At 39.2% G+C, this 27,591-nt stretch overlaps 1 protein-coding gene across 1 annotated transcript in view; it reads right to left on the reverse strand.

Moving 5' to 3' along the window:
- The window catches only part of SFTPD (surfactant protein D), a 76,687-nt gene that overhangs the window by 36,210 nt on the left and 12,886 nt on the right, over positions 1–27,591 (reverse strand). The window contains exons 5-9 of the mRNA XM_071438759.1: positions 26,640–26,805; positions 19,386–19,495; positions 11,879–12,052; positions 7,508–7,581; positions 2,320–2,379 (exon numbers count right to left, since the gene is read on the reverse strand). The gene's annotated coding sequence lies outside the window, so the exon portion shown is untranslated. The remainder of the gene's footprint in view (positions 1–2,319; positions 2,380–7,507; positions 7,582–11,878; positions 12,053–19,385; positions 19,496–26,639; positions 26,806–27,591) is intronic.

The following is a 27,591-nucleotide window of genomic DNA, read 5'->3' on the forward strand; positions in this document are numbered from 1 at the left end:
GCTGCTTGTGCTGGGTGTCTGGGTGCAACATAAGGCACAGGCATCTTTCAAAATGCCCAAGGACAAGCTAAACATCTACACTAGGAGCTATTGCATGCATACATGCAAACAGAACTCTCACCACTCATACAGCTTTTATTCCTTGTTCTTTCAGACAGATCCTGTTAAATTTTAAATGTTTGAACACTTCCTCAGATTTGGACATTGTCACTCTATGTCTGTAGAAAGAGCCACTTTGTTGAATTTGCCCTCTAAATAATTTATAATTTGTACTAAAGTGGGGGCACATTTTTAGCACTGGAACATCCTTTTCCTGTCCTGCCATTTCCATGGTACAGAGCTATTTGTACAACCGCAACCTTTAGGTAGGCAGTAATTTTTAAGAAAATGAAATGCTGTATTTGTAGCCTCACGCTATACAATTTAAAACCAAGATTTTTGCAATATTTATGCTTGGCAGTCACAATTGCATACTTGTCCACTGAAAAATTTTGTATCAGCTCTAACAGTCATTTAGGTCTCATATTTTCTGTTTTAATAGCACAAATACAGGAAAGGAGAAGAATTAAAAACCAGTGCTAGTGTTCAAAACAAGGTATGAACACATACCGCATAAAAAGAGTTCCATGATTAATATCTAAAATACAAATATTTGAAGAAAAAAAATTTTGGGAAATTATGCACTGCTTTATCTTTAAAAAACTTAATTAAGTGAAAGATAAAAGAAGTAATTTTTAAATTTTGTATTAAAAGATCCTCAGAATAACCCCTTTCCTTAGAATCAGGCTTTTCATTCATGCACAGGTACACCATGGTTGAATTAACAGGAGCTTTGGTGGTGTCCTAGCTGTGCCAGTCTACAGGAAGCAGGAATGGCACCTGCCATATGTGAAGTTATGACAAGAGAGACCAAAACTAATGTAAAGCTTAGTGTTGACACAGGAAGGAAGGAAAAAGCACCCTGCACTGATTGCTGCTTCATGTGCTGCAGGTTGTTCTGTGTGCCACCTGGCTTTTCAACAATGAGGAGCAATTATTTACAAAGGTCACAGAATCTCCAAAAAATTCTCCTCAAAGTACTTCAATTGGTGTGGGATTGCTACTCTCATTGAAATTAGTTCTTTTGTTACTACCCTCTTTCTGTATAAAACACAGACTAGGCTGTGATTGAATAGGGACATCCCTTGCCTGTGCTCCCTCCTTGCCTTCACACTCTGCTCTAAAGATGCACAAAGATTAAAAAAAGAAAAATTATGGAGATATATATATATATATATATATATATATATATATATATGCATGCATGCATATAGACATTAAAGTAAGTTGCTAGAAGGCAATTTATGCTTTGACAGCATCTCATCACCCTGGGATTTCACAAGGGCTGACCCTTTAACACTGCTCTTGTCAAATGTTTCCCACTGGAACTGTTTCTTTATTTTTCAGCCTCTGACAGCCTTTAAGAAATCTAAATTCTATAGCTTTCCAGATAAAAAACCAGGCTACAGCCTGACCTCACTAAGAGTAGCAATTAGGAAGTGAGAAACCTGAGTTTATGGTAACAGGAAGTTTTTTAGGAGAAACCCAGGAGGACAAACACTAGTACCAAGAGTTAATCTTGTCAGTCCAGCACCTTTCTTTAGACTCAAAGAGAAAGACCACCCTATTTCTATTTCCAGTTACCAATAGATTTCAAATAGAGATTACAGGATTGTTGCTACCTGTTCCATAGAAAGGACACTGCTTTTCAATTCTTTGTTTTCCCTTACAGCACCGACTGGCAAAAGTGAAAAGATCACACAGGGCAACTAAAATAGTGCTTTTTCTTCCAGGCAGAGAATGAGGAAGAAAGAGAGACATATATATCTGTGCAGGACAGTTTATAAGACTGAAATACCTCAGCAATGTTGGCTCTCTGAGCTATATTGAGGCCAAGACCTTTTGAGCAGGGCCCATAATCCTTGGGTCATTGACCAGCTTTACCTCCCACAGCTTATAAACACTCTCTTGGTCCCCTTTTCTCTGATCAAGGACTCAGACTCAGTAAAACCCTTTCCCCATCAAATCTTTTCCACTGTTGCTTTTCCCTCCCCTGCGTTTGCCCAAAATTCCCCCTTACCCTATACAGCCTGTACAGAGTTGGTACATTGCAGTATTTTGTTCAATCTGTTTTAAGTAATGCATATGATATTGCTGAGCTAAATCAAAATTACATGTACTGCTCAATTACTCAATGAGGTCATGCTTCCTACAGGTATTTGCTACTCAGCAAAACATTTGTTATGATTCAGTCCATTCTACCCTCAGACTTTTACTCACAGGATAGACAGCATTTCACTCAGTACTCCTATAATACTCTATCAGATGAATCCTTTTATCCTAAAAAAAAAAAAAAAAGAATTAATATTTTGAGCTTAACACATCATTTCTTTTTCTTATGGCTGCAAGTTAAGGAAAGTCCTAGTGGACTTAGATGGACCATTAACTATAAAAAGTCACCACCAGGGTTCTATTTCAAGCCAAAACTGAAAGATCAAGAGGATAAAATCATCCCCCAGGTGAAACACTTCAATACAAATGAGGAGAAGCAGGGTATTCTGCTGCCCAAACATCTGATGACTGTATGACTGTAACTTCCAGATGTGCCTTGCTGAATTCTGGCAGAGGGCTGGACTGCTCAGTCTATTGTTGCTCAGGCAGCAGGATGACTTTGTTATGGCAGGGGATGTGGGGCAGCTTCTCCAACAAAGGCAGGTATCAGAGCAAATTGGTAACTGAAGAAACAGGGCTTGAATGAGCTTATGAACTGCTTGTCTATAGGAAGACAATGCATCAAATAGGGATTGGAGTAATTTGTTCTGTAGGATATTTAGATTTTTATTCAGCACATATCACTGCCTCGTGAATCAGCTGTGGTTTCTTACCTTGATATACTGGGAAAATGAAGCCTTTTGTGTTTAATAAGAAAGAAAGGTATTTCTACTGCCATATAAAAATAGTAGAGATGAATTAAACATTACACCTTAACTAAAGTGTATTCCAGACAAAGCATACTATACAACATTCATGCTTAGGTGGTATGTCATGAATCAGCAGCTTTAAATCTTTCCTTTGAAAATATTTGCTGGTACTTTGTTTCTTTGAGTGAAATATGCTTTTAGATGCAATTTAATGGTTGAAGATTGTACATATCTCTTCAGTATAAGCAAGCCAGAATTTTATTATTTAACTATGCCCTTTAATTACAGGATTAATCTTCAAAGCATTGTGAAGTACATTTGCAAAGTCACAGAGAGAATAAAAGGCTTATAGAGGATAAAAACCTCACAGAGCATAAGAGGTAGCAATGGTGTAAGTGAATGGTGATAATGGAAAGATACACATATGCTCTAGCTATACTTTACACTGAGATTACGAGGCATAGGGATGAAGGAACCATGATGCTTTTGTCCCTTTACACTGGCAAAGCTACTGTGGCAGCTGTCCTTACAAGGCCACTGGAACATTTTACAATCAGCTCTTTCCCAAAAGTGCTTGCTGTGCATCAGCTGCCCAGGGTCATCCTCACTGGGGGAGCTGTGATGTATCCCAAACCTCGAGTACAGCTCTTTTTCAGTAGACTCGGGAGGCAGGAACTGATTTACTGTAGTGGACCCTATAATTATTTCAGACTATTAAGTTAAAATCTCACCGTTTTCCTTCACTTTTCAATGAGACCTTGAGATGACACTTGGTCACCCTGAACCCTCTGATTCCTCCAGTGGAGGAAGGAACATATTACAAGCTAATGTCAAAACCAGTTTGAAATTGGAACAAACCTATGTGATGCTGGAATATTTGCTCCAACATCTGTTGCCATTTTGCATAAAAAGAACATATTTAAAATCAACTTAATTTGTACTTGACCGACTAAGAAAAGAAACAAGTCACTACTGGACTCCCTAAATTTCATGTCATGAATAAATTATCTACCTTGAAAGGAAACAAGACAGTTATTTCTTTCTAATAAAGATATCAGATCTCTTCCTTTGTCTGTCATACTGCAGGTGTTTGAGCTCAGCACCTGTGATTACATTATGTAGGATTCTTTTTTATGCTATTTTTTGCTTCATTAAAAATTCTTCATTGATTCATCACATCAATCTTTTGACAAGAAATCTAACCTAGTGATATCAGGAACACTGAGTATAAGTTATCTGAGGATACTGGTTAATTAGTTTCTGATGGATCAATATCTGTGCAAATAATGAGCATAAAATATATGCAGTATTTATCTAAAATAAGTGGCTCATTGGCCATATGTCTAGCTATGTACCTCATGCAGGATATACTTCTAGATACTAATATTTCTTTTAGGTACAAAAATAAGTTCATTATTTTCCCTCTTAGGCATTAAAAAATTGTGACTAATGTCCAGAAGCACACAGCATTGTTTTTAAAATGTAAACAATTTTCTAAACACAATACAAAAAAACTGCATTGGTTCATTTTCTGTAAACTCCCACAGTGCTCTGAAGTTCAATTGTCATAGTTACATGTTTCATAAAACAAGAGAAATCTTGGGAGAAAAAAAATCAGTGTGGGAGGGTGAAAGGATCCAAATGATTTGGTCAAACATCAGGGGGAATTCAGAGAGGCAGCCAGGGCAGGCAGGAGAGCATCTCTTGTGTTTAAAGCAATGCTGCCTACTTGCTTCATCTTGACACCACTGGAACGTGTGGTACCAACACCCCCACCTCTCCCTGAGCTCAGCAGCTCCTGGCTGGAGCCCTGCCTCTCTTCACAGCCCTGCTGCAGCCTCCAAACGCCCTGAGGAAGGGCAGTGACTGCCAGCAGTGACAACTGCCTGAGCTGCTTGGTGCCACAGAGAGAAACCCAAGCACCAGCCTTCCAAACCCAAATGTGCCCGATGCATCCCACTATCAGCATTCCAAACCCAAATGTGCCTGATGCATCCCACTATCAGCATTCCAAACCCAAATGTGCCTGATGTATCCCAGCACCAGCATTCCAAACCCAAATGTGCCTGACGCATCCCAGTATCAGTGTTCCAAACCCAAAAAGTGCCTGATGCATCCCAGTATCAGTGTTCCAAACCCAAATGTGCCTGATGCATCCCAGTATCAGTGTTCCAAACCCAAATGTGCCTGATGCATCCCAGTATCAGTGTTCCAAACCCAAACGTTCCTGATGTATCCAGCGCCGGGAGCGGGGCCGGCGGGGCCGCGAGGGGGAGCGGCAGCGCCGCGGTTCCGCAGCCCCGGGGAGCTCCGCATCCTTCAGCCGGCACCGCAATCCCCTCCCGGAGCTGCAGCCCCGCCGGTCCCGCAGTCCCCTCCCGGAGCTGCAGGTTTGGGATGCTGGGCGGTGCGGCTGCCCTGCGGTGCCAGGGCCGCTCCCGGCTGGAAGAGCCGCTGTGCTGACAGCGGGAGAATCCAGCGGTGCACATCTGCCTGGGTAGGCAAGTTGTCTGTGTGCACCTGCTTCCCTCCCATGAGTGGGTATATGTATGTTATATTTAATATCATTACTACCAGGTTTGGTGACAGACTGAGAAAAACCTGAGATTTCTCCCTCAGCTTGCTAATACTTTGATTTCTCAGCTACAAATCACGCCGTGCTTTCTAGCCCCAACAATACAGACTAAAGTCATGAAACAGCCACACTGCTGTCCTGCCCTCACCGATGCTCCCTCAGACACAGTCATGCTGCTGCTGCAAGGAAATCCATTCCAGATCCACTTGTGCCAGCTGAGTGCCAGAGTTAAAGCACATTGCAGAGGACAGAGCAAAGCTTGTCTCCATTAGCACATCCCTGCTCTGTGGCCACAGCACACAGCAGTCTCCAGCACTGCTGCTTTGATTAAATGTACTCCTGGTGCACTTCAAATAGATTTTCACACAGAACATTGTGGTCTCTCTGAAGGACTGTTTGACATCTGAGTTGCTCATCTGAATGTGGCACACATTCTGTCATTCCCATTTCATTTTGGAAACCTAATTTCACTAGATTCCATACAAGTCCTGCACACTGTTAATTTTCAGCTCGAGCAGTGCAGAGTCATGAAACTGTAGCAAAGATGGTTCTCCTTATGGCAACAAAGTGCCAGGGTATGAGATGACTCAGAGCCTTTCCTTCTCTTATGCTGTCTTTATGTCATATTTAGTTGTTAATTAATTAGAAGATATGAATTGAAATGTCTTCCCTCTCTTAGCAAAACTTCTGTATGAATTTTAATCATCATGCAGCACAGAGCTCCAAACTGTGCCTGACATACAGCTGAACAAGGGTTATGTTGTTACATTTAAGTCCTAATCCCTTTTCTTCTTAAGTACAGACAGATGTGTTTAATCTATTTAAATTTGCCTTAATTGTTTGAGTCTATAGAAAGCTGACTGTACTTTCTGCTTTAATTTGAGTGATTCCAAGAAATTAATATGCACTAAGCTGTTTCCCTAGATATTGCAGAGTTCTGTTAGCAGTTACAGTGACTAAGCAGACACAAAGTACATTCCCTGCTGATGTAAAGAAGCCCCGTGGTGTTTGCCACTGCCTGTTTTTACCTTGATATCCAGAGACAGATGAGGCTCTGTCATGGTTTTAGGCTGCAAGCATCCATCTAACTCCTCTATTCCCCTAAGCCAGTTGTTCCCTCTGACATCAGTCCCTTCCCAAGTGTGGGATCGATGCCAAGTTGCCTGTACCCGATTTTCATCCTGGACACCACGTGAGGAAAACTGGTTGCTCTTCCTTACACAGTTGCAGTGAACCAAGTAATGACATTTGTCATGTGTCACCTGGACATTTACCCCTTCACATGCAACACTAAGCTCAGCAAAAGAACTTTATTCTGTGTTAAAAATAAAGGTAATGAAAATAAATGAAAGAAAATGCAAAATTGCCTACAAGGTAGCCAGATGGGCAGCCTACTTTAATGTCCTCATTTGATCCCACACATGAAAGAATTTTTATTTATGTCCTCTTGCATTTCCTTTAAACCAGAACTTAAACAATTATTTTTGGCCCTATTGTCTATAACAAAATAATTCCCAAGATAATTCTTTTCCATCAAAGCATTAATTTTTCACTGTGACTTTACCCAGATTAAAATGTAAACACCAAAGTCTGATATTGTTTCTGTTACCTAATTAAGTGTGAAATACTTTAAATGGAACACTAATGGAATAACATCCTTAAGTGTTTTCTGCAAATCTGGGATTCAAAGTCTTCATCACAAATACATAAAGGCTCCTAAAAAACTCTCATATGTTAAGTGCTCAAGACAAACCACCGTGAACTGAGGTATCGCTTCTGCCATATTTGCAAAAATTTTTTTCCTCATATTTATGTGTTTTATTCAATTAATATTGTTCCTGGAACTGTAGCCAGTTCTGGAAGTTGACGCAAAATAGAAAGCTAAAGGCTACTGAACACATAAAAAGTTGTGAATCCATAGCTCTGCTCCTCTGACCTCATGAAATCTGATTGCCACGAGGTAAATCCTTACCTGCCAGGGCAGGACAGTGTCAGACTCCTGGGAAATGGAACAGAACGCACAACTTCCCCTGTCATCCGCAGTCACTAGGGAAAAAAGAACAGATTTGGGTCTTTCTAAGCAATGGATCATGTTTTCTGAACCTTTATTTACATTATTTTTATTGCCACAAGCATTTTCTCTCCCCTTTTGACTGTCCCCTTGGTTCATGGAATTTTGTTTTCAGGAGGAAAAAGCAGAACTGAGGGAAGAGGGAAAGTCTAAGTTCTAGATAAAGTCCAGGTCCTACTTTCCTGATCTGTCAAACTGTCTCTTCTGTTTTGTCAGACATTCATGTGCATGATCCTGGTCTCACTGCCATGAAATAAATCTTTAACAATGTAACTTAATGGAAATATCCAAGTATGTACAAAGGTGCAAATAAAGTCAGAATCTGACCTAGAGCTCATACTTTACCAGGTGTTTGTATCTATCTCATTGGAGTTCCAGACTTGTTTTTTTTTCCTTCCCTACAACACTCCAAATAGAATTTTTTGGAATGGAAACTTCTCCAGTTTGAATGAATGGGTTTTTTTTTTAAGTGAGAAAAATCCATTTGGCTGTATTCCAGTTATATAAATAAAATCTTTATTGACTTTAAATTGTTTTTATGTATGTATTTCCTTTCACAGGTGTCACAGAGATGGCTTTTATTCATGAAATTTATCATGCAAAGAATATACGCTTAAACTCAAATATTGTGACACAATTAAAAAATTTTGTATGCAAAAAATAGCTTTGCTTACATGCACTTAGATAAGAATATATTCCAAACTGAGGAAGAAGAATAACCATCTCAAGAAGTAAAAAAAGCAAAACCATATTTTCATTTTAAGATCCCTCTACCACACCCTATATTTGGGGATACACATGGAGATGGGGAAAAATTGTTGGTTTTTTCTCAGATGTCTTTTAAAGGAGTCTTTCTAGTATTGAGTGGTTTTTTTATCCATTTTATTGGAATAGGATCAGGTCTAAATTGTGTTTTGCTTCATTGATGTCTGATGTGTATAAATATTCATGAGTCAACACCTGGGGTTGGCTATTTTCTAAAATCTCTATAACTGTTATTGCAGTTTTATCTGTGGACTGTGATGTCTCATTTGAATTCATGAGACCTGTTATAAATTTTAAATATATATGAATTGAAATTAAAGTCTAATGAAAAACAAGAGTCCCACCTGCTACCTGCAATTTAGTACTACCTGCAGGAATCTAAGCAGTGAAGATGGAAACTTGATTGTTTGTTAAAACTTCAGATTTGTTTTGATCATTCCTTCTAATCCCTGTTGATAAAAATCATGTTCCAAAATGGCTCCTTTCCAGATTTCTGCAGAGATCTTGGAGCTTTCAGCCACTAAAAGTTTGGCAGAGCATCTAACTGCCATATTTTTGTTAAAGAGGAAAACTACTTAAATTCCCTGAGAGGAGTGTGTTTTATAGGCAACTTTGCTCACAGATCAGGCTCTCTTTTATGCTTTCTTATTTCTGAGATCTGCAAAACAAATTTTATTTACAGTTCTCAGCTTAGTTTTGTGTCATGAGAATTGCAAACCAATTTACTTGCACATTCATAGCACCTAAAAGATGAAAGGTATTTGTCGTGGTACCAAGTAATATATTTATTCTCACTTTTAAATACTTTTCAGAACTGCTTTTCCACCAAATTCCATCAAGAGTTATTTCTGAGCTCAGACAGAGAGGAAGATTCAGCTCTCCAAAGTGACCACATAGAGGCTGTGAATATCAGGGCATTTAGAACACGATGGTGTCCTTGGTAGGATCCTGGTGTCCCCTGCCTAGGGATAAGAGGACACCATAAGATACTTTTATAGTGCATTTTAAATTGCTCTTTAAGATTAGATTTGTGGTGAAGGGAGGGAAGTTCACCCCTGATAGCAGCAAGGCTGGTGCTTTACAGTGTGGCATCCAGCATGAAGAGAATAGAACAAACAGAAGTGTTTTCTTTGTGTGAGTCTAGCCCCAAATCTGAAATCTGCTATCAGCTCTCTGTATGAGAGCAAACTCGTTAATGGGCTGAGACTGCAACAGTTCATAATCATCACCATGTTCCCTGGAAAAGCATGAAAACACAGGGCTGAAGTCTGGTCCTTGGCTATTATCACTGTTCTCACACAGCAATTTTCCATGTTTATAACAAAAGGAAAAAAGAGAAAGTACTTGGAAGATTTCTTTCCTTGTTTCTTTCTCTGACAAGTGGAAGAAAACAAGCAGAAATCTGTAGTAAGATTATAGAGTACTGCAGAAAACTGGGGTAACAGGGAGTCAGACACAGATAATAGAAAGATATTTTTTTTAAAATTCAATTGAAAGCAGAATATCATAATGAGCCAAAAATGTTCAATTTTCCCTAGGTGCATCAATCTCCTTTACTAAAGACAGTTTTAAACAGTCAGTGTTGGCCCCTTGCTCCAGCCTCCAACATGCTCCATAATTAAAGAACTTCCATCTCCATAGCACCAAAAACTCTGGAATCAGCTGCAGTATTTCCCTTGGCAGACACATTTAAGTGACTTTCTCCCTGCAGCAGCAGAGAGGTGGGAAGGAGAGGCAGCAGCAAAGCTGACTTGTTACAGCTCCTGCAACTTGCACAGAAGAAAAACTTCTGCTTTGCTAACAGAAATCTGAGTGTTTTACAAATGGCACAACAGATGCTGTGCACTGATGAGAACAATGCAGACAGTGATGCTGCAGAAACTCCTCAGGCAGAAACCTCATGTCCTGAACATCTCACATGTGAATGGCCACAGCAACGATTTTGGGAACGTTTGGCCATGCCCTAAGCTGAGCTCCTGCACTGTCTGAAGTATTCCTTGGGGTTTTCATTTCCAGATGGAGAAACAATAGCTCTGGGTTCATCATGTCATGTTCAGGATGACATCTTCCTCAGTGAAACACCCCCTGTCACCAAAAGACAGTGCCAAGCGTTGGGTGTGAGCCCAGTACATGAGGTGGAAATGGAAACCACAGCCTTCTGCTGCTGAGACAGCAGCCAAGAGTTGACTCATCCCAAGACCTTCCCACAAATCCTTGTACACTGCTTTTTACATTAGAAAACTGATATTGATACAAATATGTGCTGCCAGGATGAGGGTGGCAAGATGGGAGTAAGGAGAACAACCACAGAAATAAGCAGCCAGATAATTTTCTGGATTATGAGTGCTCTTTGAGCATTCCTGGAAGTTTACAAGGCTATCACAAATGTTAATTAAAGCTGAATACAAAGTAATATTTAGAACTAGAACTAAAGATCAATACTACCTGAAAGATAAATCAGGACCCTTCTTTGGCAAATGGGTTGCCAGAGGAATGGCTGGCCAAGAATGCATTCAGAGCTGATCTGTGCTAGACATACTGTTTAGCTGCATTATCTGATGCTACCTCTTCTTCTGATTCAAGGTCTGCCTCATTTGTCAGGTCCTGTCCTTTAATCTCCAAACACAATGGCAAAGTGATTGCAGTCATTTTATGCTTTTCTGTGCCCAGGACAATGGGACTGTTCAGCTGTCTGAAAGAGCTAATACATACTTTATGATGAGAAAGGAACAGCCAGAGCCACCAAGGAAAGGTGGGATTCTTTTCATCACTCTATATCATCTTCAGCAGCAAATAGCATTTTTAATACCACAGCTTTAAAGTGCCTGAGGTTTTCTTAAGGTAGAAAAGCATGGCACATTGAGACAAAAAGATTCTCAGACATTTAATCCAGTTAAAATATTCAAGATTCATTCTGAATTTTATTAGTCCACTGTGATTCAAAATGTTAAATGCTTGATCAAACACTATCAGACAGAAGGATTTCAGTAGCCATCTGTGACAATGAAAGTGAAGTAATTGCACAGTGGGCTCCTACAACAGCATATAATCTCCTCAAGTCTTAGAGGGACCAGTTCAACACTTGCCTGGCCTTTTGCAGGCAGCCTCTGATATGTTGATGCCTTTCATACTCATTAGAAACTATATCATAGCTCACTACAATTTAAGGAAAGCCTTCTTATTGCCAAAAACTTCAAAAAGAAAAGAGGACATCTGCAGAAAAAGAAATTAACTTGGAAAAAATTAAAATGGAACAACTATTGTCAGAGAGCACTAAAGACAGAGGCACAAACCTGCAGTGCACCTGCATCCACCATCCTTCCAAGAGATACTTGCTGGTCAATCATGTCTGAGGGACAGCTTTAGTAAAAAAATAAGTGAATTTTTTTGTCTCTGTCTTTTCTTTTGATTTCAAAAGCTGTAGAATGTAAGGGGTGAAATGCACTTCATTAAAGGCAAAAGAATACCTCCTGCTTATTTCTAAGTAAGCTTATAATTTCAACCAACCTTGTATTTTCAAGGCTGGAAAGCAAATGCCTTGGCCCTGGGAGGAGCTCACACAGTTTGTTGATGTCTCTGAAGATGATGCTCAGCCACCCTCAGAGGCTGTGACACTCCATGGACGTGGTCAGCATTTGACCCTGGTGGGGGAATGGCCTGCACAGTCCTTGGTCTGAAACCCTGCAAAAGGCAGAAATGAAATTACTGAGTGCTCCCTGCAAGGGCAGCAGGCCAGGCCAAGATCAGCATGCACAGAGCATTGCTACACCTTCTGTGGGCACAGAAAATCATCACCTACCTGCAGTACCTGCAGGAGAAACTCTAAAAAAGAGTTAAACTACTATAGGAAAAACTTATAAAAATGTGGTAATGGCACACAGACATGTAGCTATAGGCTCTATTTATAATTTATGGTTTACAGATTTATAGTGTGAAACTGCAGTATTATGCAGTATGATTTACAGTGTGAAACTGCTGTTCATACTGTCAAGTATGAAAAAAGCAAGTTTCTAGGTCTTTTTTTTTCTTATTAAACAATAAAGTTACATAAGTGTGAACAGCATCTTCTAAAGTGAAACTAACATTTTCACTTTGAGTATGGGATTATTTCATAAGAGATAAATATACTCACTGTAGTTAATGAGCTGTTCAGTCATATTCTGCTCCTAAAATATCATCTTGAACCCCAGCTCTACTGGGATCAAATCCCACTTAGGAAAAAATAAAATAGGGAGAAAAGTGAAGCAAAGAGCATCCAGATTTAAAAAAAAACCTTAAAAAAATTGAGAGAATTAAGAGTGAAGAAAAAAAAAGAGGATGGAGACACAGCATTTTACTGGAAAATACAATGTTTTCTCCAGCTGAAATCTGTTAGAGCTGATGCAAAGTCTCTTTTGTTGTACACAGGATTTGCAGTGAGCCCTGTAAAAATGTAGAGAGTGAATTTAAACTCATATTTTAGGATCCATCTTCCCCAGTACATGTCTGGAAAATGTGACTTTAAAATGTGCTTTGCATTGGCAGGGGAACAAAAAAGAAAAAAAGAGAAAGAGGGAGGAAGAATAATCACAACAGAAAATAAGAGAGTCAAGAGCTTCAGAGAGGTTTGCAAGTAATTCACAAAAAAACTCAGTTACTACAGTAGAAATTACATCTGAGCACAAGCGTCTCTAGAATGGTTTTAAGAATTTCTAGGATCACAGTAAGATAGGTGTTCTTCCTTTTGTAGAACAGGGAAATCTGAAACTAAAATATTCAGTTCCAATCACAGTTATCTCAGGGTTTGTGCCAAGGCAAAAGGAAGTCAACTGAGACTCCAATATGTTTAGCTTCAAAATTCTGGTAAATGACTTGAAGGTGTACTGGCCTTCATGAGTGTCTGGACACAGTCAGCCCCAATTCACAAAAGAGAAAGTGACATTAAAACAACTCTTACAATTAAAACTTACAATTAAAGAAATGTTTCATCTGATCACTTTTGTTGTGATCCTGCTGTTCTAATAGCACAACTGAGAGCCCACAGAAAGGCCTCATATTAACAACTATTATTTACACTTGCAAATAGCATTGAAAGCACATAGATTTTAAACCATAAATCGCTATAAATCAAATACCTCATGTTCAAAGTGGGCATCATTCACTTCTCTTCCAATGAACTGTTTTCCTGAGTATCTGTTTTTCCTGCTATTCCTTCTACTGCTCTGTGATTGTAGGTATAGGTTTAATCACACTTGATGTAGTGCCAAACTTTAGGCAAACAGATCCAATCAAGCTCGTTAAGAGAGTCTGGCCCTGTAAGTGCACAATGGGGGTGAACTCGCATGGTTCACACGGCTCAGATGATGGTGACATTTAGAATTGTGTCTAGAGGCTGTAAACACAGGGATAGGTATTTTTCCTCATAAATAACAAAAGAAACAAAACTACTTGGAAGTCTAGAGTATCTGGAAGAAAGAGAGTGAATGATTCATGGGGAGACATCACATTTGCAAGATCATGCTGTGGACAAACTCACTTCCAGCCGCATTCACGGAAATGTTGTTCTTGGCTTCACCTTAATCTGCACAGTGTGTTCATCTTTCTGCTCAGCCTAACACCAGACTCACAGCCAAGACACACCAATTATCTCACACAGCAGATGCTGAGATCAGATTGTCTACAGTATTCTGAGGCTCAGATCACAAATACTGGCACCTCAGCATGGCCCTGGATTTACAGAGTCTAAGCATTTGAGCAGACACATCCCAGTTTTGGATAACTTGGAGCTCATGAAGAAAGGGGCCTTAACGAGGAGCTTTTAGCAAAGAGCAATTGCAGCTGGGGAAGAGGGGAGGGAGCCAGGCTCCTGCCTCCAGCAGCCCACCACACCCTGACCACAGACCCTTTGCTGGCCTTATTGGGTGCCAGTTCCTCTGTTAGGGCTTCAGGCTTAGAGCTCCTCCATGGCTGGGTGAGGAATGCAGTGCAGCCACATAGGAATTTTGACATCCTGACTTTGACTTTCTGAGCAGCTGCCTGTTTTCTGCTTAGTCATTCCCCACTGCCAACTCTTGGTCTGCTTGCACGGCCTGTTCCCAAGGCAGGAATAAAATGAAGAGTGAGGCTCATAGCTGTTGGCATCCTGTATCTCAAGATATCAGATATCTTCCTTCCACAGGCAGACTTTCCATGGTCTAGCTAAGGCAAGTTTGTTTAAGCTTCAGAGGCAGGCTAAAAAGAGTAGGGAAAATACTCTTTATCCCTGCTATAATGTGTTTTGCAGGACATAAACAGTCTCTGCCTTCCTAAGCAACTCACAGAGTGGATCTTTGTTTAGCCGTCCCCTGATGGGAAGGCACTCTGCACGAGCCCTTGCAAAATAACTCCCCTGGCTCCAAGCCCCAGGCTGCAGGGTGGAAGAGGAGCTGCTGCTGCTGCAGGTGAGGCTCAGCACCTGGCAGGCTGTGAAAGCAGCCAGGCCAGGGCCAGAAGCAGCAATGATCCTCTCCCTACCTACTCCAGTCACTGAACAGAACAATGGCAGCACTGAACAGAACAGAATTATTTTTTATCCACTGAAAAATAAAACCACTGCACCTACCAATCCCTGTGTACTCCTTATAGAGAATGATAAAATGCAACTATGATCTATGTCCTACAAATAAAGCTCCATGAGAACTATTTACTTCCCCCCCTTCCAAAATCTACCGAGCAATCGGCATTTCACATGTGTTTCCAACTATTGTGTTGATCAGCTACCACACAGATCTGAAGGAGGAGATGAATTGCAACAATATAATAAACAGTTCACAGCAATGGACACAAACATCAGCTTTGTAGCTCTCCTGTGAATTGAATGGATTCCTGGAAGCTTTTATTTAACAAACAAGTAGCATGAGTGGAGGGAAAAACTATACAAGCCTTAAATGATTTAACATACTTTTGAACTACTAACGCTACTCCAAATGCTTGCTTTTCCCAAGTGTTTTTCCTTAGCGAGCAGATTTCGATCAGGTGGATTACCTGGTTTAGCTGTGATCGTATTTCAAGCTGTTGTCTGCAAGAAAAGCAGAAAACGCCCAGGATGACATTACTGCACCAAAGAGGTGCCGAGGCTGTAATGCCCTCCCATTGTGACGGCCCATTAGTCCTGAAACATTACCCACTTCTGATGGCAATCAGCCTGTACCTGCTAATTACTGCACATATGGGTGTCATGTTGGCTTCTGCCACTTGATTTAGTTAGATGTATACGTAGGGCTATGAAGGGATCCTTAGAGGAAAACAGCAAAGGAGTAAATAAGACAGTTTGTAAATATTATTATTTTTTTCTGTTGTAGCTCCTTGGAATCACACAATTCTTGTCCGTGAGATACATTTCAGAGGTGTCAAAATGGGAGAGGGACAAAATTAAAAGCAAATAATGGCTTAAAGCATTAAAAAGGAGGGGAAAAATAACAGGAGTGAGAAATAGCTTTAGTTTCATTGTCTTATGTCAATTGTGCCAGCTTTCTGCCCTTCACAGGGCATCATTCATAGCGGGAAAAGTCTTTGGTGAATATCCTATATTTACATCACAGAGAACTCGTAAGACACAGCACCCCTGCCTCAATTTCACACGTTTCCTGAATCATCAGATGAAAAGAACAAAACATTAAAAAATGTGTGAATCCTACCACAATAAGAAAATATCACAGGACCTCTGGCATGAGAATTATTACAGCTGCAACACTTGCTGTTGTCTGTTTACATTTGCAACAGAAAAGGACAGTATAAAGGAAGTTTTATGTGGTTTAGGTGCTGTTCAGATTTAGGCACGAAGGCTTTTTAGCTGTGATCTCTTTAGAAATGGCAGCACCTAAAGACTGACACATTTCATTGGAATACAAGGCAGGCCAAGAACATTTATGCTTCCAAGGTGCCACAATACCACACTGACAGTAAAGCCATGCAGAAATGGTAATGTTAAATACAGCTTACTGCAAATGCAGGAAATATTTTTGGGTTTTATTATCATCTATACCTCTGAGGATTTCTACCAGAAACCTACGGCTAGGAAAAGAGAAAAAACTTGCTGATATATCACAGCATTAGAATTGTGTTAGTTTGTGAAACGTGTTTGGTAACCATGGGTACTAAACAATTTCATAAGGATTTCACATAATCTAGGAACTATAAATAGACTTGGAAACAAAGTAGGAGCTTAATGCAATATCCACAGGTTGGGAGGCAAAATGTTCTTTGTAACATAATTTATTTCTATGTGTTCCAATGAGCATTTTTAAGGCATTTCTGGCAATACCATAATTTCTTTTTTTGTGCTTATCTTCTTTTCTAGCTTATCCTGCCCATCACTTGTGCCTTGATCAAGCTGAGCCTGGGTGATATTGAACCGGGGGGTAATAATAAAGCCCCACTCAATTTATTTAAATTTTAGAGGAAAGTGTGCAGAGTAATGTGGATCAGCCAATGCTAAGGAAATTTAACCAGGTGAAAGATACATGAAATAGAGTATTTGTTCCATGTTATGAGGGTTTTTTAACTCTTCGCACACTTACCCGGAAAAAGACCTGAATTTCTCATGAAGATAAATCAATAAATATAGTAGGCAGTTCACTATCCATGGTTTGGATGACTCAATATGAAAACATCTCACTTAATCAAATAATTAAACTCATTATCTAAAGCATTTTACAACAAAGCTAACAATAAATTAGTCTTAGTGTTTCAGCTCCTCAAGAGAGCTTAGAAATCTATGGTAAAACAGAGAACTCTGTTTAACAGAATAGTGGCTGCTATAATTATAACTTCTATTCATATTTTAGCATTCTCCTTCATCACCTTCACTTCTCCTTTCAGTGTGTGTGCTTTGAAAAGAAAAAAAGCACTTTTAGATTTTTGGGGAGATTTTCCTAGTGTCAACAGAAAAAAGTAAAGCAGCACCTTGTTTGAGGGTTACTCTGACACCCCATAATGAAAGAGCTTCAGCCTCAAGTGAATCTATTTCAGCTTTAAACATTTTTCATGAGCTGCTTCCTCACATCTTTATTCAGCTTTCTTTCATTGCAGTATGGCAAAAGCTGCACACATCTCTGTTTTCCATGAATTACCTCCCATCCAATCACAGATGCCTCAGACTTAATTTTAATACAGGCTTCCAGCCCAGCCAAGCCAAGCTAATGGGGTCTGTGGCATGAAGTTCAGACTCAGCTGAGAACCAAAGCTTTAATGCAGTGGGACCTCAAGCACAAGCCACAGCTCGAGTTCTCATAATTCATCAGCTGTTAATCAGATCACTCAGGGCTCCAAGGCTGTGGCTAGGCTGGGTGAAATAGCTGCCAGCTACACTTGCAGTGAAGACAAAGGCTGGGAACACACAGAGCCAAATCCAAGCAAATGCTCCAGCAGTTCTTCCCTGTCAAGCTAATTCATGTGTGCTCAGTTTTTAATGAGAAATTCTTGATGAATTTAACACAAATGGCTATTTACTAAAGGCTAACTAGCACATGGATTTATACTTGTAAAGCTGGAGCTAATTATAGATTTTTTTTCGTGTTTTTTGGCTAAACTTGTTGTTAAAGTGGAAAAATATGCACAATACAGCATTAAAACAAAGAAGTGTTTTTCTCATCCTAGCAAGAAGTTTCAGTTATTAGATTTCTTATATTAAAATAAGAGTCACCAGCAATCTTTTCTAGCACTGGCTGGCCACCATCTTCTGTGTAGCATTTGAATTGTCTAAAGAGGATTTTCATTACTTGCCTGTTAGTATTTTAAAATAAGTTTATAATTTTGAGGGTTTACTTGGGCAGAGCCAGCCCAGTGGATGCCCCAGGGGTTCCAAGGTGCACACTGAGGCTCTCCAACCTCAGCATGTCAGCAGCCTGACCCTGCCAACCTGCCCCAAGAAATTCACTCAGCCTCTGCTGAGGAGAGTGGGACTTTGCAGGGAGAGGCACAGGGTGAAATGTGAGCTACAGGAGAAGGCCAGGAGCACCAGTGCCATCCCACTCCAGAGGTGAGCAGGTCCTTTCCCAGCAGCCTTACTGCTTCCCCAGATGTGCCTGGCAATGCATTTTGGATCACTGGCCAGAAATTACTTTTTCATGCAACAACATCTTTGTGACCATAAAAAGAAAACTTCTGAGAACAAAGGTGTTTAAACAAAACTTAAAATTTCCTTATTTTATCCCAAAAATGTGCATGGCTTTGTATTCAATTGTATGCATCCTCATCAAAGGTTAAGCTTATTTTTCAAGGTATAATTGTAGTCTAGTTCCAGGACTGAAGTCCAGTGCATAGAGGGCTAAAAAGAATTTCTCATAAATTTTCTCTCCCTCCACCACTCCGATACTGCACAAAGGAATTCTTGCAAAGGAGAAAGAGAATTCTCTCATTGTGGATCTTGCCACTGACAGCCTCTTGGGTTTGACAGGCTATGCCACTACTCCACACCTCAGAAAACCATTCCTTATACATCAACAGAAGTGCAGATTTTAAGGCTGACTTCAAAATGTGAATTACTATGAAATCCAAACATTGTTTAAAAGGAAGCACATAAATAGCACAGCTTCCAGTATAGTATCATGAAAATCTGCATTTCACAGAGCTAAGCTAACAAACTGCAAAATGGAAGGAAAGAGATTATTCTCTCAGTTCTTCCTTGTGAAGCCATTTGACCAGGTACATACAAGACAGTGACTGTGGGGAAACTTAGGGCTCTCTATTAAAACTTGGGTTTCTATTAAAATTCAAACTCAAGAGTTTTCTCTTGCCCATTATCATCCTTGGGGTCTGCTTTTTCTTTTCCAAAGGACAAGCAAAAAATTTCACCACTGCTCTACTGAATTCCTGTTGCAAGGATGAATAACTCACGAGGCTGAATCTGCCTACTGTTACTGTGGTTACCAAAGTTTCCTTGCCACTGAAGCTGAATATCAGTTCTGTTCCAGTTTGCATATTTCAAGCTTCTGTTACTGATAAATGTTTTTTTCTTTTCTATCTGCTGTAATGCAAACAACAAAGCACTGTTTACCTTTAAAGCAGTCTTTGGCTTCCATCCTGTGTGCAGTGTCTCAGGCTGGGCCCCCTTCTCACCAGCTATTAATTTTGGGTGTTTCCATTGATTCCATCTGACTCCAAACCCTACAGGAAAAAACCCATTTCTTGCAGTGGAAGGAAGTTAATTACACTAAGCAGAGGACATGGAACAAGTTACAACCACACATCTCCAGGGATGTAAACTGTGCACCCTTGCAGGAATGCCATAGCAGAGAAGCCTGATATACTGAGCCTGTACATATTAACTGTGCAAAACTTGCAGGGCTTGTGCTTTAAAGAAGCACCAGACATTCTAAACATAGATGATAATTAACTCTGCAATGGGCACACTTTTTCTTCCTCCTTCTAAAAATCCTTTTGGTGGACACCAACACCAGCAGCAGGATGGCACTGCTCCTCTGCACTGTTTTGGTAACAAAACTGGACATTGTTCTATAGAATTCAAATTGGCAGCTTTAATCCGGGGTGAACGTGGTTGGACCAAGGTACAAAGAAGCTTTTGATGCAAAATACCATAAGGTCATTCCTAGGTTCCATTTCTCCACAGATGATAGCAAAACCAGTAGAGCAAGATTTTAATGATATCAAATAGCATCTTTGATGCTGTATATGCTTTACAATTCCTCACTTTTGAAAAATGCACTGCCAGTCCCACTGGGAAACACACACAAATTTTCATCTAATATAAAACTGCAACAGCTTGAAGACATACAATGTTTGAACAGCAGTTCCTTGCCTGCATTCCCCCTTGTATTTTTTTCTCTGTAGGGCATATACACTATCTGAAGCACTTTCTTTGGTTCCTTTAAGATTAGCAACAATGGTCCGGAGCCTTTAAAGCAAAGCAAACTCTTGAATCTTGTCAGGGTTTAATCAAAAGTCATCTTACTTAATTTTCAAGTACTGGTTTTTAATTTTCCTTTTAAATTTAAGGTTTTAAACCCAGAGGACTTTGTTTAAATATTTTGAATAAATTAATTCTAGGGAAATTGCTTGACCTTGGGTTTTTTAATTTGGCAGAGATGAAATAATTTTAACTGTCTTAATGTAAAACCTATGTAGATTAACTGTAGTACAATATGCAGAACTCAGCAAAATGCATTACTGACTTTGGAACACAGATATGCAAGATCTACAGATATCCCCCCCCGCCCACAAAAAACACAAGCCAAAACAAAACAACCCCAAAAAGAAGCCCCCAAAAAAAGGAATATATTTTCACCACAAAATTAGAAGTCATTAAAGCACAGAACAGAAGCAAGCCAAAGAATTGCTGAAGGCCTCTGTTTCCAGCACAGCTGCTACAATAGAGAATGAACCTAGCCGATAAACTCCCAGGAAACTTTAATGGATGAATTAGAGCCTTCAAGGCTATATATAAATTAATGATAAAATATAAATTAATGATATTTTACTATATATAAATTAATGAGGTCTATATATTGTGATGAAGGATTGGCCTCTGTTTGCCTTCTGTTGACTGACAGTGCTGACTGTTTTCAGAAGCCATTGAGAAACAACAGCACATCCATGTTTTTAGGAACACATCACAGGACATCCTGGAGCTTCAGGGTCCCTGCCAGGACACCAAAGGAAGCCATTCTCGAGCAGAGAGGAATGTGAGACCCCTCAGTGACAGTGCTGCTGCTGCCCATGTGCCCACTGACAATCAGGTCTATTTATTGCATTGCAGTGCAGGCCCCCCAAACCCCTGGGGCTTCTGCAAAGCTTGGCCTGGTGAATTCCTGTGAGCCTGTCCTTTCACATGATGCACTGCCAGATTTTTGGTATACAGCTGGAACAACATTGTCATTTCCCTGGAATAACTGATACTCCAAGTACCAAAGTGATGGGCAAAAGACACAAGAACTGGTCCCAAGCAGTGAAAGCAGCTGAGTGGGACAGTCACAGAGAGCTACTGAATAGCAATGGTGCAACACAAAAGGATTGCGAAATTTTTGAGGCTTTCTAAACTGCAAAGGCAATGAAACACAAGATGAAAATTATGCTGCTGTCATTATGCTACAAGTCCACAAGATGCTCCTTCCACCTACCTCCCGGATCTCTGGAATATATAAACCTCTAGAAATTTTAAAAAATATGCAGAAGAATTAGCAAGAGTCAATAGTTATACAAAGAACAGAATAGACCAAGCCTAGCTTTCCCAAATTTTCCTAATTATGCCTTGATTAGATGTTCACTGTATTCAAAGAACAACTCATTACTTAAAACTAATGATTTTTTATGTCATATCTGCCACTGTATGTTATTTCACTGTTGATAAACCAATGCATTTAAGGTGGCATTAGCAGAAGATTTATTTTTAATTTCTGTTTCAAAGAAAAATATGCAATTTTAATTCCATTTATTTTTGCAGTGCCTTTTTAGCTCTGCTCTGACAGAAAGGAAATCAGACATTTGGAAAAATGAGCTAGGTTGATTGAATATTGATAAGCCAATTTTTAATTTATCAAGGTTATCTAGAGGAGCTAACACAACGCTGCATACTAACAAGAAATATCAACACACTAAGTGGTGTGTACAGTGAAATATTTCTTTGGGGAAACAGCTCTGGAAGGACTGGGATTATCAAAATTAGAACCATACAATGGGGATAGGAAGGGACTTCCTAGGAGGAAATTAAAAGCAGGTGACAAGTGTGACAAAGAGGCTGAGATGGCAAATTTTGTATTTTGCATTGGCTGCAACACAAAACCCACAACAAATGAGTCTGGATAAGAGAGACATCCTCTGAGATGACATCCTCTGAGGTAAAATGGCACAAATAATGCTAATGTACAACTCCTCCAAAATTTCACAGCAAGCCAGGTAATTGTTACAGGCCTTACAATACACTCCACATTGTCAAAAACCTGCAAGGGTTGGCAGCCCCCCAGCAAAGACAATGCCCAAACAGTTGAGAAGAAGCAAGTGAGCATTATATTTTAGTCTGGGGATGCAAAAATGAGCAAAGTGTACTGCAACAAGAAATAATGCCAGAGGAATATGTAAGATTTTGGGAAAACTGCACTGATTCCTCTGACACGTAGCAGCAATTTAATAAAATTATATTTTATAGCAGTATGGACCAATAGCAGATGTTTGCACTTGTTCATTGGAGATGAACCATTTGAATCCTTCATTTCATAGATTTATCAATAATTTAAAAGCCATGTGAAACTCAAGTGAACATCAGTGTGGGCAGGAAATGCTAGAAATAAAGCTTTTTACAGGGTTTCTCCCTCTCATGAAGCTAAAATTACTGAAGCCTTACTTAAGAGCTGTGTGTTTTATCTCCTGCTCACTCCCTGTGTCAGCAGCAGCAGCAGAGGATCTGTGGCACCTGCCCCTGCCTGACCCAGGACAGTCCCAGCCCAGGTGTCTCCACCCTGGCTGCTGGGAGCACCGAGTGGGAATTCTCACCACAGCTGCATTAAGATCTGATTTCACAGATGACTTTCCTTACTGCTGTTCTGCATAAAAGAAGAGTGTCTGATTGCCTATGTTAATACTAAATTTTAAATTTTTTCCAGCCCTGCAAGACCTCACTTTCCACAACCTTTCATCTGTAGCCATAAAAACACCTGGCAGTTGGATACAGATAGCATCCTCCAGACATGGACCTTACAATTTACTCTTTTCAAAAATTGCTGTGAAACTCTCAGTTCCATAGTTTGCAGCAGATAAATGCTGTAGCTGATTTATACTTCAGAGATAGGCACAAAAAATGTTCTTAAAATTTTCCCCCACATGGGAACATCATTAGACAGAGTCAAGAGAATCTCTGGACCTCCCAGTTCCAGTCATGTGCTGTTCATGTTTTCCCTATTCCATGTGCTCCTCTCAGAGCTACCCAGTCTGATGTACATGCTTCATTCACTGATCTTCACTGATCTAAAATAATGTCTCCATCCTTTGTTCACCTGGTTTATCTCTCATTAGGGATATCCCATTCACCTTCCAGGAGCAAAGTCTTTTACACCTTGTCATTTGTTCTTGGCAAGTTTGGAATTGAATTCTATCATCCACAACTGGTTACAATTCAGCATAAATGACATTTATCTACTCATACTTTGTCCTCCTTTTAGGAGGACTTATCACCACCATAATTTGTAATATCTGCTCTTTTACTCCCCCCTCTCCCTTGCATTTAGGGGACCCATCCAGTAGGACACAGTCTGATATCAGAACAGGCCATTGAAAAGCCAATTTTTGATTCTATCTTAGCACCCAGCCACTATGTCCAAAACAAGTGACAACAGAGTTATAAATCTGCTACTATTTTTAAAAACCTACCTTTATATTTGCATACAGAAAAATTGCATTTCTTATTTTTTTCTGAAAACACTGCTATTTCAGAGGGTTACAAAGAAACAATCTGCTGTGTTTAGCCCAAAAAGCCTGAGTCCACCCCAAAACTCCAAACCAAATATTCGTAATCGAATTTTCACCTTTTCAGCAAATAATTATCAAACAGGTTATTAATGTAGAGGGTCTAAAGCTACAAATTTGAGACATTTTATAATTTGTTCCGTTCAATGCATTATGAATATACCCAAAGTCATGATAAAGGAAAAAGAAACTATTGTAATTTAATAATGGAAAAAAGGCCAAAAAACTGTTTAAATTTTTTTTTTAGATTCTGTAAACTATTTTATATTGGTATAACTTTGTGCTTGCATATATGTTTTTAACTTTTCAGCTGTGAGAATTCATTGATATAAGTTTGCATTGTCTCTTACCTTTCAGAGAGAATGCAATGAGCATAATGAAGCTGGAACTGACAGAGCAATAATCTGCATTTGATCTCTTCTGAATGACCCACAGTTCTGCTGTGGTTCAATTCCTCCTATCTCTTAGACCATATTAATTGGAAACAGAAATCTGAAATATTAAATTGATAACGGACGGCTTTTAATTTCCTTCAGACCTTATCATCCTGCATCAATGTGCACAGCTCTGAGGATCTGAGAATCTCTGTGTGAATTAATGATGCATCTCCATATCTGCATGATAAAGATGGACTGCTCTGACAACATTTACATCTGATACTATTAGAGCCTCTCCAATGATAACCATTAACAAGTCCATTAATGAGAGCATATTTCCCTGAGGCCCTATGGCCATTCCACATTGTAATCTAAATCTATACTCTCCAGAAACTCCATTAGAAAGCAATGAAGTAAGTCCCTGAACTATACAAAGGTTATCAGCCACATTATCTCACTGAGCAAAAAAGATGAGGGAGGCTTCCTTCAGTACTGGCAGTATAGAAGATTAGAATGTACAATGGTATTTTCTCTTAACAAGTAACTACATTACAAATACATTGGCTGAAAGCCACATTGCTGTGGCTTCAAGCAACTCGTACTCAGACCCTTAACTTTCAGAAGATTGTATTCAAGTGGAATAACACAGTCCAGGAATTCATCATACAGATAAATATAATAACCTAGTAATGATGTTAAAACCCCACTCCTGTTGGCTTGAAGTCTGTATCCCAACTTACACAGATTTGATTGAAATAAGAATGACTGCAATATGCAATTCCTTACTTGCCAGTAGATAAAATTGTAGTTCAAGAAACAGAAGAATTACTTTCATTTCAAGATGATTCTATTATAAAAATACACTCATCAATCTATTTTCTGTGAAACTGGTTTCACCTCAGGCCTAACAGTGATAATCATTCACCATACATGAGGCATCTGAGGTGGCAGCTTCAGAACAGCAAATATTGCTGACAAAAATAGACAGCTGTTCTAAAGTCCTAATCCTTATGACAAGAATTAAATGAGAGGGCATCACTGCTCCAATCTCTTCCTGATCTAATCTGGGAGTAAGCACAATTTCAGACTCCTGGACCATGTACTTGGCATCCTTCATCTGTGTTAAATCAAAAGTTTGCTGGAATCAACAAAATAGGAAGTCCTAATGTAAATGTGCTTTTGAGGAGGAATATTTTATTTCTTAAACTGGCAAAAGCCCATAGTTAACTATTCACATAGTTAAATATTCATTGTTATCATTTAAAGGTTCTTCATGAAGGCAAAGTTTCCCAGAATGTCAGCATTATGTAAAGCAAAATAAATTATGCCCAAAATAAAAAGGAGAAGTATGGATCAGTGTATTGAAACCACTGATGAGAAACATCCCTATAGCCTTCAAGTTCATTACTAAACTGGCCTCATTTTACCACAAATCTGCCCTGGCTATGATGGATTTTGGTTTTGCAGAAAAGCATGCATTTGTCTTAAGGCATTACAGAAGCTGAAAAACAACTGTCTATAAATTACTTATGTTGCAATGCAAATATAAACACCCAAAGAGTTATTACTGATCAGTCAATATTTTTAGGATTATGGCTTTTTTTGGTCCCAGCAATAAAAATCTATTGATATTTAGAAACTATTTACATTGTTCACTTTATGTAGCATGAGAAAATCTGACAGGAAACTGTTAGCACAGGTATTGAATACTAATACCTCTTCATATTGGTGTCCTAACAACCTCTGTGCTTTCCTGGCAAATTGAGATGAGAAATACAATTATGTAAGATTCTTTGATCTTTTTTCTTATGTAGTCTCTGTTAGAAATAGAAGAGTGAACTAGTTGAACCTTCAGTTCAACACCATATAGGATTTTGTATCTCTATAAATAGTATCTAATTTAGAAGATCTTTAAACACCTTCTGCTTCCTCTCAAGTCTCTCTCAGCTGACCAGGGAGATTACACACAATACCTGTCTCTACTTAGTTTCCTTAGCCATGTTAAAATTTCAAGACTTCTTAGAGGGGAAAAGGTACTTTAAAAATACACTCATGAAATACTGCCCTAAGCTGGGAAAAGAAACCCCATTTTGTCAACAGTCATATTAAGAGTATCTTAACTTCTGAGCTATTATTACTTTTTTAGAATTTAACATTTAGGAACAGAACTTGAAATTTCACATAATATGTTATAATTTACTCAGCAATCATCAAGGTCACTCCTAAGCAACTGCTCAAGAAATATTATATACAGAAAAATAAAGCAAGTTCTGTGTTATAAAATACAATGAAGCATTTTAAAACCCAAATCCCTTCCCTCCCTCCAAAGGAACAAATTATTTTTTTCCTGGAAACCAGCATGCTGCTAGATTCAGACTCTGTCTGCCAAATCTGAGTCTGAGTGAATGTTTCACAGTGAAGACACAATACCTTGGAAAGAGAAAACACACATAACGAACCTGACAAGAACAGCAGCGCACACAGGGCTCAGCCATGGGAACAAGTGCTGTGCCAGAATTAATCACATCCAGAAAAGAACAACTCCTTCATGTTCATCTTTAGTGCTTGCCAATGGTGCTGACAACTTCTAACATGCAGCAGTATATTAAGAGCTTTTCTGAAAACCTGCAAGAAGATTAAAGGATGGTGATAAGTCTCCTCAGACTCAGCTCAAGCAATAAATGGCGATGAATTTTTGGGACCACACTGAAAACCCAGAATCAGCACACTAAGGTACTTGGTCCATGTTTGTGATAGTTCACATGAAAGCCTGAATTCCAGGTTCTTAGTGAAATGTATATTTCCTGCTATACTCAACCACCTGCAGAGTTCTAACAGTGCCAGCTCATCCTTTATTGCACTGCCTGAGCAAAATGTCAGGCAGAGCTCTGCACCAACACTTCTGCAAACCCAGCTGAATGCAAAGTCTTAACAAAAGCATTTTAAAAACACAGCAAAAACAACCCAGAAAAAATAAACCCCAACTTACTCCATTTTTACTATGCATAGCATATTATTTTTTGTCATAGACTGAGTGGTATTTGCTTCTTTTGGAAAATCAACTTTTTTTTTTAGTGACTTAGAGGAACCTCTGCAAACTGCCTGAAGCAAGTTTTTCCTATGTATAAACATCACTTTAGGATCTTGAAATCTAAAAATATTTAATGAATAATCATTGCAAGATCATTTCTCTAGTATTTTACATGCAAAAAGAATCACTGCCTTCCAGTTCTATTTCAAGACAGGCATTACCTATTGTCTGTTCTCAGGATCCATTACATTCTGCTCAGCAGTCTACTAAAGCATGACTTGTACTACTGAACCATCTCCTTGAGACTTGGCATCTTCTTAACAAGACAGGCCTTGGCAGGAACTTGGCTTTCATAGTAATAAAATAACACAGAGGTTTTT

This window comes from Agelaius tricolor, unplaced genomic scaffold, assembly GCF_023055355.1.
Source record: "Agelaius tricolor isolate 1412-34295 unplaced genomic scaffold, bAgeTri1.0.p SCAF_13, whole genome shotgun sequence".
In the NCBI taxonomy this organism is placed as follows: domain Eukaryota; kingdom Metazoa; phylum Chordata; class Aves; order Passeriformes; family Icteridae; genus Agelaius; species Agelaius tricolor.